Here is a 19,321-nt window from a genome sequence, read left to right on the forward strand (position 1 = left end):
AATTAAGACTTTAGGTACAATGGATATCATATTTTCATAGTAAAGATTTTTTTTTTTTGCTATTTTGTTAAAAACAGACTTCACAGTCATGAGGAATATTATGTAAATTAGGGCAACCTTAAAGATTCTCATTTTACCCCAAAATATATTTTCTGTAACTAATAAGAATGCACAAAGTTAAAATACATGTGGAATTCAGATCATCATATAGGTATATGCTTTATTGACTATGCCAAAGCCTTTGACTGTGAGGACTACAACAAACTCTGGAAAAGTCTTAAAGAGATGGGAATACCAGACCACTTGACCTGCCTCTTGAGAAATCTGTATGCAGGTCAGGAAGCAACAGTTAGAACTGGACATGGAACAACAGACTGGTTCCAAATAGGAAAAGGAGTACATCAAGGCTGTATGTTGTCATCCTGATTATTTAACTTACATGCAGAGTACATCATGAGAAATGCTGGGCTAGAAGAAGCACAAGCTGGAATCAAGATTGCTGGGATAAATATTAATAACCTCAGATATGCAGATGACACCACCCTTATGGCAGAAAGTGAAGAAGAACTAAAGAGCCTCTTGATGAAAGTGAAAAGGAGAGTGAACAAGTTGGCTTAAAGCTCAACATTCAGAAAACTAAGATCATGACATCCGGTCCCATCACTTCATGGCAAATAGATGGGGAAACAGTGGAAACAGTGGCTGACTTTATTTGTGGAATGGGCTCCAAAATACTGCAGATGGTGATTGCAGCCATGAAGTTAAAAGACGCTTACTCCTTGGAAGAAAAGTTATGACCAACCTAGACGGCATATTAAAAAGCAAAGATATTACTTTGCCAACAAAGGTCTGTCTAGTGAACTATGGATTTTCCAGTAGTCATGTATAGATGTGAGAGTTGGACTATAAAGAAAGCTGAGCACCAACTAATTGATGCTTTTGAACTATGGTGTTGGGGTAGACTCTTGAGAGTCCCTCGGACTGCAAGCAGATCCAACCAGTCTATCCCAAAGGAAATCAGGCCTGAATATTCATTGGAAGGACTGATGTTGAAGCAGAAACTCCAATACTTTGTCCACCTGATGCGAACAGCTGACTCATTTGAAAAGACTCTGATGCTGGAAAAGATTGCAGGTGGGAGGAGAAGGGGACCACAGAGGATGAGATGGCTGGATGGCATCACTCACTCAAAGGACATGAGCTTGAGTAAACTCCGGGAGTTAGTGATGGACAGGGAGGCCTGGCTTACTGTAGTCCATAGGGTACAAAGAGTCAGACAAGACTGAGAGACTGAACTGAACTGAACTGATAGGTATAGGGCTTTCCAGGTGGTGCTGAAATAAAGTGGAAGTTTAGTCACTCAGTCATGTCAGACTCTTTGCTACCCCATGGACAGTAGCCCACCAGGCTTCTCCATCCAAGGCATTTTCCAAGCAAGAGCACTGGAGTGGGTTGCCATTTCCTTCTCCAGAGGATCTTCCTGACCCAGGGATCGAACCCAGGTCTCCCACATTGTAGGCAGATGCTTTACTGTCTGAGCCAAAGAATCTGCCAATGCTAATGCAGAAGAATTTGAGTTGGATCCCTGGGTCTGGAAGATCCCTTGGAGAAAGAAATGGCAACCCACTCCAGTGTTCTTGCCTGGAGAATGCCAGGGACAGAGGAGCCTGGCAGGCTACAATCCATGGGGTTACAAAGAGCTGGACACAACTGAAGCAACTTGGCACGTAGGAGGGGGACATAAGACAAGTTGTGATGCAGTATATTCCTGATCATCAATATAAACCCCACTTGTCATCCTCAGAAGCGGAGCCATACCCAATGTGGCATCAGCAAGTGTTGCCAATTACACTGAATGACAGGCGCAGACGTATCCAAGGCCATACCTCTGAGTATCCTGACATTTGAACATCTCTTTGATAGCTTGACTGTGTGAGCAGATCCTTAAGGCAGCTCAGGTAACAATGTCAGTTCATACACACTCTCCTTTACCTTGTTACTGCCTGCCACCTGAAAGCACCTTTTAACAACTCTTCCCAAGGGGGCTGCAAAGACCACCAGAGATAGAATACTGCCAGAAAAGTCATTCACAAGAGAACCATTCAGTTCTGTTAGCTATAAGATATTGATTTTATAGCTGCACCCAAAGGGTGATGCTTGAGAAAAATAGGGAACATATAAATTATATGCCATTCTCACTCATACCCTTATAGTCATAGAAAAAGGTATACTAAGAAATAAATGGAATATTTGCGAGAGTAACATAAAAACTTATAAACATCTCCTGGAAAAGGGAAAATTCTTTTTTATTTTAAATCAGTCAGATGTTATACAAGACAGAAGAGGCACAGCAAAAAGCTTCTATATGTCTAGTATTGAAGATTCATTAGTATGTCTAGTACTTCTTTCTGCTCATTATTTTTTGTCATTAAAGGAATCTCAAATGTAATTTCCTCATAGAGATGGATACCTAAGAACACGTTTGGAGAATAAAAGTTTTTTTTATTATAAAAAATAAAAGTTATTGGGAAATAATTGCATTGTTTTTGATACCAATTACTCTTCCCCGAGGGAGGAAGGGGATCAGCATTTATTTAAGACAATTGGAAACTATACCTGGCAAAACATTGTACAGCTTTTAGTAGCAAAACTGCAAAGAGAAAATGCTGTAGTATAGTAAAAAGCCAATAAAGATCAATGCAATTTGCCTTGGGAAAAAAATAAATCACAAGTAAAACCTCCTTTTTCTACTCTCCATTGAGGTTTTTACAAGAGCTTTTCATTGAATTTAAACAAGAGGATTTGAACAAATGGGAGAAGAATTGTTTAACCACAGTCTTAGTGTACTTAAAAAAGAGAAATTGATGACAGTTTTGAAATAATTTTAATATTGGGGAGATAATTAAGGATGAGAAAGTATATTTGCTTTGACGACTGTATAATAAAGAATGGGAAGAAGTTTTGAAGGAATAGTCTTCATGGACAAATGAGGTCTAGTGATGTTATAGGAGCAATTTTATGCATTGCTGCTGAAAATGTCTAAGTGATAAGATCTGGGATAAGCATTTTTAGAATGAGATGCATATAGAGGAAATTTAGTAAGCATTGGGTGGCAATGAGATTTTATCATAGAAGGAAATAATTATTCACTGGCCTTGGTACATCTGTCAAAATGATCCTGCAAATGAGCTCACAATCAGAGGCATCTCTCTTTACAGAAATGGAAATATCCTGTGTTATGGAATAGAGGTTGTCATCATCATCATTGTTCTCACTTCCTCCTCTTCTTCATCATAGTGGCTATCATTTATTGATTTTTCAAATGAGCTAGCACCATACTAAAGAGTTATATTTTGCCAAAACCATGGTTTTCAAATATTCTTTTACTTAATTTCCTCCAAAGATGATAGTGCTGAACTTTGGGATAACAGGGGTTCTCTGAGGGTAAATTTAGAATAACAAATGGGGGTGCTAAGTTTTATAACCAGGTAAAAGCTCACTAAACCCTGGATAAGACATGGCACTGGAGATTTATTTTTAATCCTTATATAGTAAGGTAATATTCCCAAGATCATGGGTTTCATTATTTTAGCTTGAAAACACTATTCACATCCTAACGTGTACAAATATATTGTTTACACAAGGAGTTTATGGAAAACAAAGCCTATCCCAGGTTCTATAGGTAGAATCTATGTGACTAAAAATGTAGTATATTCTTTAAATTATATAATAGAACTTTTAGGGCTTTCCAGGTGGCAAAGTGGTAAAGAATCCATCTAATAATGCTGGAGACTCAAGAGATGCAGGTTCTATTCCTGGGTCTGGAAGATCCCCTGAAGTAGAAAATGTCAACTCATTCAGTATTCTTGCCTGGAAAATTTCATGGACAGCAGAGCCTGGCAGACTAGTCCACGGGGTCACAAAGAGTTGGACACAACTAAGCCTGCATGCATATAACCACAAACTGAGCTACTGAAATATGGCCAGTCTAAATTAAGATGCAGAGCAAGTTTAAAACACACACCAGATTTTTTAAATGTAGTATAAAAATAAAGTAACTTGTTAATAATGTTATATTAATTACATATTGAATGATAATGTTTTGGATATAGAAGTTTCAATATAATACATTGAAATTATTTTCATCTCTTTTTTTTTTTTACATTTAATGCAGCTGCTAAAATGTTGTAAATTATATATGTCACTCATATCCGTGGCCTGCATTCAGTTTCTCTTGGACAGAGCTGTACAAACAGAGATAAAGCATTCTGGAATAAAAATGATGCCAATGAACTGGGACCAAAAAAAAAAAAAAAAAAAAAAAAACCTCTAACTGTCCTGGGGATAGCACTAAGCTCTGACTGCCTAGTATTTAAATGGTACTATGAAACATGCCATACAAAGTCAGAAGTCTTTCAGTGAATCCTAGGTAAAAGCATGTAAATAGTGAGTCTCTATTTAGTCCATAGATTTTTTAGGTATTATTACTTGTAGCTATTTCTACTGGTCTTCATTCTGTGGTTCCTTGTACATTATAGTCTATCCCCAACCAGCCCTTTCACAGATATCTTTCTTGATCAGGAAAGACTGTTAAAGTGAAACCTACAAATCAAAATGTGCTAGAGAAATATAGATAGATAGATTTAGATATATAATTTATATATTTGTTATATATTTATAAAATTATTAAAAATATATTTAGTGTTTAGTGTATATTTAGTGTTTAATACATATAATCCATTTCTCCAAGGAAATGGCAACCCACTCCAATATTCTTGCCTGGAAAATCCCATAGAGAGAGGAGTCTGGTGGGCTATAGTGTATGGGGTTGCAAAGAGTTATATATGACTGAGCACATACACAAATATAAAATAATACAAGGTATAGAAATATATATATATTAAGACTATCTCAGGTCATAAAGGAATTCTGTTCGTTAGAAAAACTAGGTTTTCACCATGTAAACAATAGGGAGAATATTGAAGGACTTTAAACATAAAAGTAGAATATCATATTTTTATTTTTCTTACTGTTTTCTAGGAAGACAATACATAAATAGGTAGATAGATGGAGACAGAAAGAAACAGATCTCACTAGAGACCCTCCAGAGGTTTTGAGCCCAGCTATATAATCTCCCCACTCCATCCCCACTACACCAGCTCTTACAAATATCTTGTGTGGAGAGCACTTTTGTGTTTGAGGCACTCCCCTTTGTTTTAAAAGGGCTCAGTCTCTTAAGGACACCACAGCTTTTAGAGATGTAAATCAGCCTTGTGAGAGCCATTGGGCCTTGATCCCAAACTATCATCAGTCAGTTCTGTTCAGTCACTCAGTCCTGTCCGACTCTTTGCGACCCCATGAATTGCAGCACGCCAGGCCTCCCTGTCCATCACCAACTCCCGGAGTTCACTCAGACTCACGTCCATTGAGTCAGTGATGCCATTCAGCCATCTCATCCTTGGTCGTCCCCTTCTCCTCCTGCCCCTAATCCCTCCCAGCATCAGAGTCTTTTCCAATGAGTCAAATCTTCGCATGATGTGGCCAAAGTACTGGAGTTTACACTTTAGCATCATTCCTTCCAAAGAAATCCCAGGGCTGATCTCCTTCAGAACGCACTGGTTGGATCTCCTTGCAGTCCAAGGGACTCTCAAGAGTCTTCTCCAACACCACAGTTCAAAAGCATCAATTCTTCAGCACTCAGACTTCTTCACAGTCCAACTTTCACATCCATACATGACCACAGGAAAAATCATAGCCTTGACTAGACAGACCATAGTCAGCAAAGTAATGTCTCTGCTTTTGAATATGCTATCTAGGTTGGTCATAACTTTTATTCCAAGGAGTAAGCATCTTTTGATTTCATGGCTGCAAACACCATCTGCAGTGATTTTGGAGCCCCCAAAAAATAAAGTCTGACACTGTTTCTACTGTTTCCCCATCTATTTGCCATGAAGTGATAGGACCATACGCCATGATCTTTGTTTTCTGAATGTTGAGCTTTAAGCCAACTTTTTCACTCTCCTCTTTCATTTCAAGAGGCTTTTTAGTTTCTCTTCACTTTCTGCCAAAAGGGTGGTGTCATCTGCATATCTGATGTTATTGATATTTCTCCTGGCAATCTTGATTCCAGCTTGTTTCTCTTCCAGTCCAGCATTTCTCATGATGTACTCTGCATAGAAGTTAAATAAGCAGGGTGACAATATACAGCCTTGATGTACTCCTTTTCCTGTTTGAAATCAGTCTGTTGTTCCATGTCCGGTTCTAACTGTTGCTTCCTGACCTGCATACAGATTTCTCAAGAGGCAGCTCAGGTGATCTGGTTTCCCATCTCTCTCAGAATTTTCCACAGATTATTGTGATCTACACAGTCAAAGGCTTTGGCATAGTCAATAAAGCAGAAATAGATGTTTTTCTGAAACTCTTCTGCTTTTTCCATGATCCAGCGGATGTTGGCAATTTGATCTCTGGTTCCTCTGCCTTTTCTAAAATCAGCTTGAACAACAGGAAGTTCACAGTTCATGTATTGCTGAAGCCTGGCTTGGAGAATTTTGAGCATTACTTAACTAGCATGTGAGATGAGTGCAATTGTGTAGTAATTTGAGTATTCTTTGGCATTGCCTTTCTTTGGAATTGGAATGAAAACTGACCTTTTCCAGTCCTGTGTCCACTGCTGAGTTTTCCAAATTTGCTGGCATACTGAGTGCAGCACTTTCACAGCATCATCTTTCAGGATTTGAAACAGCTCAACTGGTATGCCATCACCTCCTCTAGCTTTGTTCATAGTGATGCTTTCTAAGGCCCACTTGACTTCACATTCCAGGATGTCTGGCTCTAGATGAGTGATCACACCATTATGATTATCTTGGTTGTGAAGATCTTTTTTGTACAGTTCTTCTGTGTATTCTTGCCACCTCTTCTTAATATCTTCTGCTTTTCTTAAGTCCAGACCATTTCTGTCCTTTATTGAGCCCATCTTTGCATGAAATATTCCCTTGATATCTCTAAGTTTCTTGAAGAGATCCCTAGTCTTTCCCATTCTGCTGTTTTCCTCTATTTCTCTGCATTGATTGCTGAAGAAGGCTTTCTTATCTCTTCTTGCTATTCTTTCGAACTCTGCATTCAGATGCTTATATCTTTCCTTTTGTCTTTTGTTTTTTGCCTCTCTTCTTTTCACAGCTATTTGTAAGGCCTCCCCAGACAGCCATTTTGCTTTTTTGCATTTCTTTTCCGTGGGGATGGTCTTGATCCCTATCTCCTGTACAATGTCACCAACCTCATTCCATAGTTCATCAGGCACTCTATCTATCAGATCTAGGCCCTTAAATCTATTTCTCACTTCCACTGTATAATCATAAGGGATTTGATTTAGATCATACCGAATGGTCTAGCAGTTTTCCCTTCTTTCTTCAATTAAGTCTGAATTTGGTAATAAGGAGTTCATGATCTGAGCCACAGTCAGCTCATGGTCTTGTTTTTGTTGACTGTATAGAGCTTCTCCATCTTTGGCTGCAAAGAATAGAATCAATCTGATTTCAGTGTTGACCATCTGGTGATGTCCATTTGTAGAGTCTTCTCTTGTGTTGTTGGAAGAGGGTGTTTGCTATGACCAGTGCATTATTTTGGCAAAACTCTATTAGTCTTTGCCCTGCTTCATTCCACATTCCAAAGCCAAATTTGCCTGTTACTCCAGGTGTTTCTTGACTTCCTACTCTTGCATTCCAGCCCCCTATAATGAAAAGGACATCTTTTTTGCGTGTTAATTCTAAAAGGACTTGTAGGTCTTCATAGAACCATTCAACTTCAGCTTCTTTAGCATTACTGATAGGGCATAGACTTGGATTACTGTGATATTGAATGGTTTGCTTTGGAAACAAACAGAGATCATTCCGTTGTTTTGGAGATTGCATCCAAGTACTGTATTTTGGACTCTTTTGTTAACCATGATGGCTACTCCATTTCTTCTGGGGGATTCCTGCCCACAGTAGTAGATATAATGGTCATCTGAGTTAAATTCACCCATTCCAGTCCATTTTAGTTTGCTGATTTCTAGAATGTCGACATTCACTCTTGCAATCTCTTGTTTGACCACTTCCAATTTGCCTTGATTCATGGACCTGACATTCCAGGTTCCTATGCAATATTGCTGTTTGCATCAGACCTTGCTTTCATTACCAGTCACATCCAGAGCTGGGTATTATTTTTGCTTTGGCTCCATCTCTTCATTCTTTCTGGAGTTCTTTCTCCAGTGATCTCCAGTAGCGTGTTGGGCACCTACTGACCTGGGGAGTTCCTCTTTCAGTATCCTATCATTTTGCCTTTTCATACTGTTCATGGGGTTCTTAAGGCAAGAATACTGAAGTGGTTTGCCATTCCCTTCTCCAGCGGACCACATTCTGTCAGACCTCTCCACCATGACCCGCCCGTCTTGGGTTGCCCCATGGGCATGGCTTAGTTTCATATAGGCCAATATAACACATTCCATGGGAAAAGTGAGTTTCTGTTTGAAACTCCAAAAGTTTCCTCTCTATCATGCCGGTTTTTTGTGATCACCAAAAGTCTTGGTAGATTTTGTCTCCTAGAGAACCCCCTTTATATGTGTCAAACCTTAAGCTCAGGATTAAAAAATAAAATTAAAAAGGCCAGTGGTTGTCAACTCATCTTAAAAGGATCACCCTCCTTGGAATTTCAACTCACCTTGTGACTGTTGTTTCCACAACTGTTTGCTGTCTTTAATAATAGGAACTTTGTGATTTATCGAGTTTGTTTTAGCTGTACCAGGGGAATATTGGATCACCATGATCTTTTTCCCTGACCAGAAGCCGGAGTCTTTTATTGGTATGCTTCCTATAAAAAGAATGTTAACTTGACTCCATTTCCATTAAAATTAGACATTTCCATTTGCATTTTTTTAATTTGGCATATAGAAGACATTTCCTAAAGTTTCATAAATTAATGAAAAGCTATATAAACAAATTAAAAAATGGGCAACTTTTTAGCTAGAGTACTGATTTTGCTCTGCAGCAGAACTGATTGGAATTTTGTATCCTCAGTAAGCAGGGTTGAACCTCAGTTATTAATTGCATATAGCCTCAAAGCTTTCAGCTGTATCATTATTACCTTTGTTAATAGTTCTTGTGTGGATTGAATGAGATCATTGCATATTAAAGACTTAGCAGAAAGCCTGCACATGATGGGCTTCTTCAGATGATGCTAGTGGTAAGGAAACCTCCTGCCACTGCAAGATACACAGGAGATGCTGGTACAATCACTTGGTCAGGAAGATCCTCTGGAGGAGGGCATGACAATCCACTCCAATATTTTTTACCTGAAGAATCCCATGGACAGAGGAGCCTGGTGAACTATAGTCCTCAGGATCTCAGAGAGTCAAACACGACTGAAGAGACTTAGCACACACATATTCGCCCATGATAAGTTCTTATTATTTGGTAGTCATTATTAAGATATGTGCAACTCACTAAACTTCCTGAAAATGACATGAGAATCTTCATAGAAAATTTCAGATGCGAGTAATCTGATCCAATAATTCTCTGAAATATTCTGAGCAAATTTTTCTTTTAAAAAAACTGGGACTTAACAAAGACAACAAATGAGGTTAATACAGTATGATCAACTCTATATAACTCAATATAACATTAATGTAATAGTTCAAGCAATTGTTTTTATGCAACAAATCATAAATAAAACATATGAGGCTGATATGATTTACCACATTTTCATATTTACCACGTTATAAACTAGAGAAAATCTACACAAGAATGTCTAAGAAAAATGCTTCTAGCCTAGTTTTTATCTTCTCCCTTCATCACCCATTACTCTTTTGATCCACTAACGGTGACTCATGCCTTCTGACAAAATGGCTGTTCCTGTGTGTCAGAGTTTAAGTATCAATTAGGGTGAACTCTCAGTGTCTCCATTGTTCTCCATTATTGTATATCAAGTCCTGAACATAAATCAGCTAGCTGCTCTGTGCTGGTTTGTTCTGACACAGAAGTCTTCATTTTTCCAATATGCCTATAATTGCTTGTTGCAGAGTGGTGAGGGATTGGAAACTTGAAGACAGAGGAGTGTGGAATTTTAGTTCAAGTGAAAGTGTTAGTCGCTCAGTTGTGTCTGAGTCTTTGCAACCTCATAGACTGTAGCCCACCAGGCTACAGTGGTCTATACTTGCCTGGAATTCTCCAGGCAAGAATACTGGAGTGGGTAACCATTCCCTTCTTCAGGGGATCTTCCTGACCAATGAATCAAACCCACGTCTCCTGCATTGCAGACAGATTTTTTACTGTCTGAGCCACCAGGGAAGCCCAGATCCACTCTAATCTATATGACTTTTCACATGTTACATAACCTCTCTGCACCTTAGTTTCCCCATCTAAAAAATGAGGTTAAAAATAGTACCAGAAAATTAGGATCAAAACCACAATGAGATATGACCTTACACCTACTAGGATAGCTACTCTTAAAAAAAAATGCAGGAAATAAAAAGTGTTGCTTAAGATATAGAGAAATCAGAACCCAGGACATCATTGGTGAGGAAATAAAATAATGAAGCCAGTATGAAAAACAGTGTGCTATTTCCTTAAACAATTAAAAATGGAATAACCATATGATTCAGTAATTTTACTTTGGGTGGTAAAGAACCCACCTGCCAATGCAGGAGATATAAGACCCCAGGGTTCCACCCCTGGGTCCTGAAGATCCCTGGAGGAGAGCATGGCAGCCCACTCCAATATTTTTGCCTGGAGAATCCCATGAACAGAGGAGTCCAGTAGGATACAGTCCATGGGATCACAGAGTCAGACATGACTGAAGTGACTTAGCATGCATGTAAATATACATTGAAAGGAATTGAAAGCTGTATTGAAAGAGAAATTGGCCCTCTCAACTTCATTATAGCAAGATTCACAGTACTCAAGAAGTGAAAGCAACCTGAGTGGTCATCAGCTGAGGAATGGATAGATAAAATGTGGTTATATGTATGCAGTGGAAAAGAGAAAGAAATCCTGAGGGATATTACAACATGGATGAATCTTGAGGATATTATGTTAAGTGAAATAAGCCAGTTAAAATAGACAAATGATGCTTGATTCTACTTCTATGAGGTATCAGTTCAGTTCAGTTCAGTTGCTCAGGCGGGTGTGACACTTTGTGACCCCATGAACTGCAGCACACCAGGCCTTCCTGTCCATCACCAACTCCCAGAGTTTACCCAAACTCATGTCCATTGAGTTGGTGATGCCATCTAACCATCTCATATCTGTAGTCCCCTTCTCCTCCTGCCCTCAATCTTTCCCAGCATCAGGATCTTGTCAAATGAATTAGTTCTTCACATCAGGTGGCCAAAGTATTGGACTTTCAGCTTCAACATCAGTCCTCCCAGTGAACAGCTTGGACTGATCTCCTTTAGGATGGGCTGGTTGGATCTCCTTGCAGTCCAAGGGACTCTCAATAGTCTTCTCCAACACCACAGTTCAAAAGCATTAATTCTTCCATTCTCAGCTATCTTTATAGTCCAAATCTCACATTCATAAATGACCACTGGAAAAACCTTAGCCTTGACTAGATTGACTTTTATTGACAAAATAATGTCTCTGATTTTTAATATGCTGCCTAGGTTGGTCATAATTTTCCTTCCAAGGAGTAAGCATTTTTTTGATTTCATGGCTGCAATCACCACCTGCAGTGATTTTGGACCCCCCCCCCCCCGCCAAAAAATATAGTCAGCCACTGTTTCCACTGTTTCCCCATCTATTTCCTATGAAGTGATGGGACCAGATGGGACCATGATCTTCATTTTCTGAATGTTGAGCTTTAAGTCAACATTTTCTCTCCGCTTTCACTTTCATCAAAAGGCTCTTAGTTCCTCTTCACTTTCTGCCATAAGGGTGGTGTCATCTGCATATCTGAGGTTACTGATATTTGTCCCAGCAATCTTTACAGCTTTTGCTTCATCCAGCCTGTTTCTCACGATGTACTCTTCATATAAGTTAATTAAGCAGAGTAACAATATACAGCCTTGAAGTACTCCATTTCCTATTTGGAACCAGTCTGTTGTTCTATGCCCAGTTCTAACTGTTGCCTCCTGACCTGCATACAGGTTTCTCAAGAGGAAGGTCAGGTGGTCTGGTATTCCCATCTCATTCAGAATTTTTCACAGTTTATTGTGATCTGTGCAGTCAAATGCATTTGTATAGTCAATAAAGCAGAAATATATGTTTTTCTGGAACTCTTGCTTTTTTGATGATCCAGGGGATGTTGGTAATTTGATCTCTGGTTCCTCTGCCTTTACTAAAACCAGCTTGAACATCTGGAAGTTCATGGTTCACATATTGCTGAAATCTGGCTTGGAGTATTTTGAGCATTACTTTACTAGAGTGTGAGATGAGTGCAATTGTGCAGTACTTTGAGCATTCTTTTTTTTTAATATAAATTTATTTATTTTGATTGGAGGCTGATTATTTTACAATATTGTAGTGGTTTTGGCAAACATCGACATGAATCCATCTCGAGTGTACAAGTGTTCCCCATCCTGAAATCTCCCCCACCTCCTTCCCCATCCCATCCCTCTGGGTCATTCCAGTGCACCAGCCCTGAGCACCCCATTTAATGCATCTAGCCTGGACTGGTGATTCATTTCACATATGATAATATACATATTTCAAGGTCGTTCTCCCAAATTATCCCAACCTTGCCCTCTGCCACAGATTCCAAAAGACTGTTCTATACATCTCTGTCTCTTGCTGTCTCGCATATAGGGTTATCGTCACCATCTTTCTAAATTCCACATGTATGCGTTAGTATAGTGTATTGGTGTTTTTCTTTCTGGCTTACTTCACTCTGTATAATAGGCTCCAGTTTCATCCACCTCATTAGAACTGACTCAAATGTATTCTTTTTAATGGCTGAATAATAGTCCACTGTGTATATGTACCACATCTTTCTTATCCACTCATCTGCTGATGGACATCTAAGTTGCTTCCATGTCCTGGCTATTATAAACAGGGCTGCGATGAACATTGGGGTATATGTGTCTCTTTCAGTTCTGGTTTCTTCAGTGTGTATGCCCAGCAGTGGGATTCCTGGATCATATGGCAGCTCTATTTCCAGTTTTTTAAGGAATCTCCACGCTGTTCTCCATAGTGGCTGTACTAGTTTGTGTTCCTACCAACAGTGTAAGAGGGATCCCTTTTCTCCACACCCTCTCCAGCATTTATTGCTTGTAGACTTTTGGATCACAGCCATTCTGACTGGCGTGAAATGGTACCTCATTGTGGTTTTGATTTGCATTTCTCTGATAATGAGTGATGTTGAGCATCTTTTCATGTGTTTGTTAGCCATCTGTATATCTTCTTTGGAGAAATGTCTGTTTAGTTCTTTGGCCCATTTTTTGATTGAGTCATTTATTTTTCTAGACTTGAGCTGCAGGTGTTGTTTGTATATTTTTGAGATTAATTCTTTGTCAGTTGCTGCATTTGCTATTATTTTCTCCCATTCTGAAGGATGTCTTTTCACCTTGCTTAGAGTTTCCTTTGTTGTGCAAAAGCTTTTAATTTTAATTAGGGCCCATTTGTTTATTTTTGCTTTTGTTTCCAATACTCTGGGAGGTGGGTCATAGAGGATCGTGCTATGATTTATGTCAGAGAGTGTTTTGCCTATGTTTTCCTCTAGGAGTTTTATAATTTCTGGTCTTACGTTTAGATCTTTAATCCATTTTGAGTTTATTTTTGTGTATGGTGTTAGAAAGTGTTCTAGTTTTATTCTTTTACAAGTGGTTGACCAGTTTTCCCAGCACCACTTGTTAAAGAGATTATCTTTTCTCCATTGTATATTCTTGCCTTCATGTCAAAGATAAGGTGTACATGCTGCTGCTGCTGCTAAGTCACGTCAGTCGTGTCCAACTCTGTGCGATCCCATAGACAGCAGCCCACCAGGCTCTGCCGTCCCTGGGATTCTCCAGGCAAGAACACTGGAGTGGGTTGCCATTTCCTTCTCCAAAGCATGAAAGTGAAAATTGAAAGTAAAGTCACTCAGTCATGTCCGACTGTTTGAGACCCCATGGACTGCAGCCTACAAGGCTCCATAGGTGTGTGGATTTATCTCTGGGCTGTCTATTTTGTTCCATTGATCTATATTTCTGTCTTTGTGCCAGTACCATACTGTCTTGATGACTGTGGCTCTGTAATAGAGTCTGAAGTCAGGCAAGTTGATTCCTCCAGTTCCATTCTTCTTTCTCAAGATTGCTTTGGCTATTCAAGGTTTTTTGTATTTCCATACAAATTGTGAAAATATTTGTTCTAGTTCTGTGAAAAATACTGTTGGTAGCTTGATAGGGATTGCATTGAATCTATAGATTGCCCTTGGTAGTATACTCATGTTCACTATATTGATTCTTCTGATCCATGAACATGGTATATTTCTCCATCTGTTTGTGTCCTCTTTGATTTCTTTCACCAATGTTTTATAGTTTTCTATATATAGGTCTTTTGTTTCTTCAGGTAGATATATTCCTAAGTATTTTATTCTTTTCTTTGCAGTGGTGAATGGAATTGTTTCCTTAACTTCTCTTTCTGTTTTCTCATTGTTAGTGTATAGGAATGCAAGGGATTTCTCTGTGTTAATTTTATATCCTGTAACTTTACTATATTCATTGATTAGGTCTAGTAATTTTCTGGTGGAGTCTTTAGGGTTTTTTATGTAGAGGATCATGTCATCTGCAAACAGTGAGAGTTTTACTTCTTCTTTTCCAATCTGGATTCCTTTTATTTCTTTTTCTGCTCTGATTGCTGTGGCCAAAGTTTCCAAAACTATGTTGAATAGTAGTGGTGAGAGTGGGCACCCTTGTCTCATTCCCGACTTTAGGGGAAATGCTTTCAATTTTTCACCATTGAGGATAATATTTGCTGTGGGTTTGACATATATAGCTTTTATTATGTTGAAGTGTGTTCCTTCTATTCCTGCTTTCTGGAGAGTTTTTATCATGAATGGATGTTGAATTTTGTCAAAGGCTTTCTCTGCATCTATTGAGATAATCATATGGGTTTTATCTTTCAATTTGTTAATGTGGTGTATTACATTGATTGATTTGCGGATATTGAAGAATCCTTGCATCCCTGGGATAAAGCCCACTTGGTCATGATGTATGATCTTTTTAATGTGTTGTTGGATTCTGTTTGCTAGAATTTTGTTAAGGATTTTTGCATCTATGTTCTTCAGTGATATTGGCCTGTACTATTCTTTTTTTGTGGCATCTTTGTCAGGTTTTGGTATTAGGGTGATGGTGTCCTCATAGAATGAGTTTGGAAGTTTACCTTCCTTTGCAATTTTCTGGAAGAGTTTGAATAGGATAGGTGTTAGCTCTTCTCTAAATTTTTGGTAGGATTCAGCTGTGAAGCCTTCTGGTCCTTGGCTTTTGTTTGATGAAAGATTTCTGATTATAGTTTCAATATCCATGCTTGTTGATGGGTCTGTTAAGATTTTCTATTTCTTCCTGGCTCAGTTTTGGAGAGTTGTGCTTTTCTGAGAATTTGTCTATTTCCTCCAAGTTGTCCACTTTATTGGCATATAGTTGCTTATAGTAGTCTCATGATCCTTTGTATTTCTGTGTTGTCTGTTGTGATCTCTCCATTTTCATTTCTAATTTTGTTGATTTGATTCTTCTCCCTTTGTTTCTTGAGGAGTCTGGCTAATGGTTTGTCAGTTTTATTTATCTTCTTAAAGAACCAGCTTTTGGCTTTGTTGATTTTTGCCATGGTCTCTTTTGTTTCTTTTTCATTTATTTCTGCCCTAATTTTTAAAATTTCTTTCCTTCTACTAACCCTGGGGTTCTTCATTTCTTCCTTTTCTAGTAGCTTTAGGTGTAGAGTTAGGTTATTTATTTGATTTTTTTCTTGTTTCCTGAGGTAAGCCTGGGTTGCTATGAGTCTTCCCCTTAGCACTGCTTTTACAGTGTCCCATAGGTTTTGGGTTGTTGTGTTTTCATTTTCATTCATTTCTATGCATATTTCAATTTCTTTTTTTTATTTCTTCTGTGATTTGTTGGTTATTCAGAAGCGTGTTATTCAGCCTCCATATGCTGGAATTTTTAGTAGTTTTTCTCCCGTAATTGAGATCTAATCTTACTGCATTGTGGTCTGAAAAGATGCTTGGAAAGATTTCAATTTTTTTGAATTTACCAAGGCTAGATTTATGGCCCAGGATGTGATCTATCCTGGAGAAGTTTCCATGAGCACTTGAGAAAAAGGTGGAATTCATTGTTTTGGGGTGAAATATCCTATAGATATCAATTAGGTGTAACTGGTCTATTGTATCATTTAAAGTTTGTGTTTTCTTGTTAATTTTCTGTTTGGTTGATCTATCCACTGGTGTGAGTGGAGTGTTAAAGTCTCCCACTATTATTGTGTTATTTTTAATTTCCCCTTTCATACTTGTTAGCATTCTTCTTACATATTGTGGTGCTCCTATGTTGGGTGCATATATATTTATAATTGTTACATCTTCTTCTTGGATTGATCCTTTGAACATTATGTGGTGTCCTTCTTTGTCTCTTTTCACAGCCTTTATTTTGAAATCTTTAATCTGATATGAGTATTGCTATTCCTGCTTTCTTTTGGGCTCTATTTGCATGGAATCTCTTTTTCCAGTCCTTCACTTTCAATCTGTATGTGTCCCTTGTTTTGAGGTGGGTCTCTTGTAGACAACATATATAGGGATCTTGTTTTTGTATCCATTTAGCCAGGCTTTGTATTTTGGTTTGGGCATTCAACCCGTTTACATTTAAGGTAATTTTTGATAAGTATGATTCTGTTGCCATTTACTTTATTGTTTGGGGTTTGAGTTTATACACCCTTTTTGTGTCTCCTGTCTAGAGAAGATCCTTTAGCATTTGTTGGAGAGCAGATTTGGTGGTGCTGAATTATCTCAGCTTTTGCTTGTTTGTAAAGCTTTTGATTTCTCCTTCATGTTTGAATGAGATCCTTGCTGCTTACAGTAATCTGGGCTGTAGGTTTTTCACTTTCATCACTTTAAGTATGTCCTGCCATTCCCTTCTGGCCTAAACAATGTCTATTGAAAGATCAGCTGTTATCCTTATGGGAATCCCCTTGTGTGTTATTTGTTGTTTTTCCCTTGCTGCTTTTAATATTTGTTCTTTGTGTTTGATTTTTCTTAATTTGATTAATTTGTGTCTTGGGGTGTTTCACCTTGGTTTATCTTGCTTGAGACTCTTTGAGTTTCTTGATCTTGGGTGACTATTCTCTTCCCCATTTTAGGGAAGTTTTCAACTATTATTTCCTCAAGTATTTTTGCATGGTCTTTCTTTTTGTCTTTTTCTTCTGGGACTTCTATGATTTGAATGTTGGGACATTTAACATTGTCCCAGAGGTCTCTGAGATTGTCCTCATTTCTTTTAATTCTTTTTTCTTTTTTCTTCTCTGCTTCATTTATTTCTACCATTCTATCTTCTACCTCACTTATCCTATCTTCTGCCTCTGTTATTCTACTGTTGCTAACTGTTAAGTCACTTCAGTCATGTCTGACTCTGTGCGACCCCATAGATGGCAGCCCAACAGGCTCCCCCGTCCCTAGGATTCTCTAAGCAAGAACACTGGATTGGTTTGCCATTTCCTTCTCCAATGCATGAAAGTGAAAAGTGAAAGTGAAGTCACTCAGTCGTGTCCGACTCTTCGCGACCCCATGGACTGCAGCCTACCCGGCTCCTCCATCCATGGGATTCCCCAGGCAAGAGTACTGGAGTGGGGTTCCACTGCCTTCTGGTTTCTCCAGAGTGTTTTTGATCTCATTTATTGTATTATTCATTATATATTGACTCTTTTTTATTTCTTCTGAAAGTGAAAGTGAAAGTGAAGTTGCTCAGTCATGTCCAGACTCTTTGCCACCCCATGGACTGTAGCCTACAGGGTCTTACATCCATGGGATTTTCCAGGCAAAAATACTGTAGTGAGTTCCCATTTCCTACTCAAGGGCATCTTCCCGACCCAGGGATTGAAGCTGGGTCTCCCACATTGTAGGCAGACGCTTACCATCTGAGCCACCAGGGAAGTCCAAAGTGAGGACTCAATCCTTGTTAAACATTTCTTGCATCTTCTCAATCCTTGTCTCCAGCTATTTATCTGGAACTCCATTTTGTTTTCAAGATATGGATCATTTTCACTATCATTATTTGGAATTCTTTATCAGTTAGATTCCCTATCTCTTCCTCTTTTGTTTGGTTTGGTGGGCATTTATCCTGTTCCTTTACCTGCTGAGTATTTCTCTGCCTTTTCATCTTGTTTATATTGCTGTGTTTCAGGTCGCCTTTCCGTATTCTGGCAGTTTGTGTCTTTACTGTGAAGGCTCCTGGCTGTGGGTGGGGTTGGACAGGTTGCTTCTCAAGGTTTCCTGGTTAGGGAAATTTGTGTTGGTGTTCTGGTGGGTGGAGTTGCATTTCTTCTCTCTGGAGTGCACTGAAGTGTCCAGTAATGAGTTTTGAGATGTCAATGGGTTTTGTGTGACTTTGGGCAGCCTGTATATTGAAGCTCAGGGCTATGTTCCTGTGTTGCTAGAGAATTTGCATGGTATGTTTTACTCTGGAACTTGTTGACCCTTGGGTGGTGGTTGGTCGCAGTGTAGGTATGGAGGCTTTTGATGAGCTCCTGTCAATTAATGTTCCCTGGAGTCAAGAGTTCTCTGGTGTTCTCAGGGTTTGGACTTAATCTCTGGTTTTTAGTCTTATTCTTACAGTAGCCTCAAGACTTCTCCATCTCCTTTCAAAGACGATGGGCTGCCTTTCTGGGTGCCTGATGTCCTCTGGGAGCATTCAGAAGTTGTTTTGTGGAATTTGCTAAGCATTCAAATGTTCTTTCAGTGAATTTCTGGGGGAGAAAGTGGTCTCCCTGTCCTATTTCTCTGGCATCTTAGGACCACCCCAGTTTGAGCATTCTTACCATGAGAAGTCAAATTCATAGAAACAAAAAGTAGAATGATGGTATTCAGGGGCTTGGAGAAGGAAATGATGACAAGTTGTTGTTTAATAGGTATAGAATTTCAATTTGGCAAGCTGAAAATGTTTTGGCTATTGCTTCCAGTTCAGTTCAGTTCAGTCGCTCAGTCGTGTCCGACTCTTTGCAACCCCATGGATCACAGCATGCCAGGCCTCCCTGTCCATCACCATCTCCCGGAGTTCACTCTGACTCACGTCCATTGAGACCGTGATGCCATCCAGCCATCTCATCCTCTGTCGTCCCCTTCTCCTCTTGCCCCCAATCCCTCCCAGCATCAGAGTCTTTTCCAATGAGTCAACTCTTCG

The sequence above is a fragment of the Ovis canadensis genome, chromosome 4 (genome assembly GCF_042477335.2).
Source record: "Ovis canadensis isolate MfBH-ARS-UI-01 breed Bighorn chromosome 4, ARS-UI_OviCan_v2, whole genome shotgun sequence".
Taxonomy (NCBI): Eukaryota; Metazoa; Chordata; class Mammalia; order Artiodactyla; family Bovidae; genus Ovis; species Ovis canadensis.